The 3,309-nt window shown below is 33.5% G+C and overlaps 1 pseudogene; it reads right to left on the bottom strand.

Annotated features, from left to right (window-relative positions):
* Window positions 1-1,380: 1,380 nt before the first annotated feature.
* Window positions 1,381-2,260, bottom strand: LOC104903157 (uncharacterized; annotated as a pseudogene).
* Between the last annotated feature and the right edge of the window lie 1,049 nt (window positions 2,261-3,309).

Genomic DNA, 3,309 nt, shown 5'->3' on the forward strand with positions numbered 1-3,309 from the left:
CTGCATCGCACCGTATACATACAAGGTGCGACGCAAATAGATGAAGATCTGCGTCGTTTCTGCATTCAACGCAGATCATTGATAGGTCATCTGCGTCGAGACCTGTGCCGTCGGACCCAAGTCCGACGCAAATAGGGGTCTCGGGTCCGACGCAAATCCACCTTTTTCCACTAGTGCCGCCTCCACAATCTCCATATTATGAGGTCCAGGATCAAAGTTGGACACAACTCCGTGAAGGAATTATGTCCTCGACTTTATTGCAATTACTAAATATATTATGGATCGTATTATGGAGATAATAAATTCATTAAATTGGATCGTCTATATGTCTTGCTAGAGAATGCTATAGAACTTCGTCTTAGGAAATTATAAACCCTAAACCCAATTAAATGGATCCTTTAGGTCACACATAATTATTTGGATCAACACAAAAAAAAAATAGAGCCCAAAAGGGCTCTAGGGGGGCCGACCAAGAGGAGAGAAGGGAAGGGATTCCTAACCTAAATATTAGGCAATCATAAGAAAGATATACGATCTCTCTTAATATTCTTCTCTCTCATATTCTTCCCAAAAGTCACATTTACTCCATTAAAGAAGAAGTAGAATTTCTTCCTTCCAACTAGCATTGGTGGAGTGTTGATCCGGATTGGTGGACCAAGTAGAGGAATCACAATTGCGGTTCTTTCTCCGGATTATAACAAGCTTTGTGGAATTCATGCTTCAAAAGCTTAATTCTAAACTATTATATATGTGATCCTTGATTGTATATGCATGTGATCCTCTTTTAAGTGCTTATGAATTTGATTCATGAAATTCCGCTTATAGTACTTAAATTCTTTCACTCCAAAACGTGTAACTTCCGCAGACATGAGACTAAATCCTACCCTTGCTTCACAATTAAGATTAAAAGAACTATCACCTAATTAACTAAAGACTAAATAGAGCACTTTAAAAGAATGGATCATAAAACAAGAACCCTACTTAAAAAGAAATTAATGTCAGGATTTCTCCCTAAACAAGCCACTCCCAGGTCTTTACATGCATAACATGTAAAGAGAACTCCTAGCGATGAACTTTTCTAGAAACACTAGTTATTGGACCCGTGCAAACTGCACAGGAACTTTCAAGTAATTTTTTTTCGCTAAAGTCATTGAACAAATTAAATTAATATACAATATAAACATGATAATATTAGGATACATAAAAAGGTATCATCAATTTAGTAACAAATTTAATAGTTATTTTATTCGAAAAAAAGTTAATAAGGTGAACCTTATATACTTAAGTGATGAATTTAGAATTAATAAATAACAATCTCCATAAATATCATTAAAATAATTGACATCAAGAAATTAGGCAACTATCTTCATTAGTTAGTAATTAAACATTTTGAAACACTTCTTTGTACACGACGTTAGTGGTAATATTCGACTTCGCACGATCTTTATCACAAATTAGAATCTTCAATCCTTTTTTGCTCGTAACTCTTGAAATCGCCACATAAAATTGTCCATGGCTGAAAACCGGCCTAGGAAGATATAAACCAACATGAGAGAGAGATTGCCCTTGGCTTTTATTAATTGTCATTGCAAAGCAAACAACCAAAGGAAATTGTCTCCTTTGAAACTTGATAGGAAATTTTGTTCCATCAGATGGGGTTAGTGTCATTCAGGAATAAACACCTTGTCGCCTACGTTACTTCCAGATATGACTACAGCTTCAACGATGCGATTACCAAGGTGTTTGACAACCAAACGCGTACCATTACATAACCCAGAAGTTTGGTCAATATTCCGGAGAAGCATTACCGGTGCACCAACCTTTAGTCTCATATTATGATTTGGTAACCCAGAGCATTTGATTGTATTAAGGAATTCGGTTGAATACATTTCATGTACTCCAAAGTTTGCCTCTTCTTTGAAATTGCATCAGAACTAAGGTAAGTTCTTTCTTCACCAGGCAATTGGGACAACACATGATCGTTTACCGTCTCAACAATGTCATGTGTTGGCGCAAGTATGGCTCTCTCTTGGAAGTAAGTTGCTTCCCATAAATGAGCTTCAAGGTCAGGATATGTGCTGTCGACTACGGCCGCGATAGGGTCATCTCCTCCATCAATCAGTATATCGTCAGGTATTTCTACACAACCCTCCCCATCATTAGGCTCTCCCGCCTCCCCATCCCCAATATTTAATATCCACTCTGAGAAATTTCGAATTTCAACAATATCTGTGTTGTTGGACCCTGGCCTCAGACGCATATTTTTTGTTAGTCTGAGCACTCGGGAAAAATCCCACAAGTAGGAGCTATTGATTGCAGAGAAGACAATGTCTAAATAATAGGCATAAAAATATATTAATTGGTGATGTTCAATTTAATTGATAAAATTGATATTTTATGCAATTAGACCTAGAATTGAGGCTAATTTATAGGAATAAAATTGTTATATGCTCACACGTTTCGTCAAATAGCCTTGATGGCATTTTTTTTATTTTTTTAAAAATCTAAATAATAGGCATAAGATTCCCCTTTTTTCCAAATTTGATTTTCAGTGCTATTAATCCCATAAATTGAGAACATGGGAATTTATTTTTATTTTTTTGAAGGGAGGGAATTTATTTTTTTATATCATCAACATAAAATGTGCTAAATTTTATATATTTATTAGTTAGAATTGAGAACATGTGCTAAGTCATCAATTTAATTTCTTAGAATAGTGCTTGTATATCATGTAGTAACATATTTGCGTTTAAGTTACTGATTTTTTTTTCTTCTTTTTGGTTGGGCAGCTGAATCATGATGTATATATAAATCATGCTATAAATTGTCATCTTTTAGTATTCATAAGATTGCAAATAATATCATGATAAGATTGATCATAAGTGGTTAGGAATATTTTTTATAGCAAAAATTATATATTGTTATCATAAAGTAGTGCATATCATTAAATCAAATCATATATAAAATACATTTCTAAAACAAATAAGAGTACAAATTGACTTTTATTCATAAGCTTTCATATTAAAACACCTGTAAAATTGCAAGAAATTAACAAAGTATATTATCAATCATATTCTAAGACAAAGTACACTCTTATTAATCTCATACATGAAGAATGTGTAAGACATTAAATTCGATATCCCATCAAACGTCTTCTAGTAATGCAAGCATCTTCTGTTTCTCCTCCATGCGAATCCTGTAAAAATTAATAGTAGTGGTTTTAAATCAAAAAAATGAATATAAAATATGTTTTTTTTTTTAAAAAAAAAAGAAGTATGAAATTAAGATATAATACTTAAAGAGATAAGC

This window comes from Beta vulgaris, chromosome 9 (assembly GCF_026745355.1).
Source record: "Beta vulgaris subsp. vulgaris cultivar EL10 chromosome 9, EL10.2, whole genome shotgun sequence".
Taxonomy (NCBI): Eukaryota; Viridiplantae; Streptophyta; class Magnoliopsida; order Caryophyllales; family Amaranthaceae; genus Beta; species Beta vulgaris.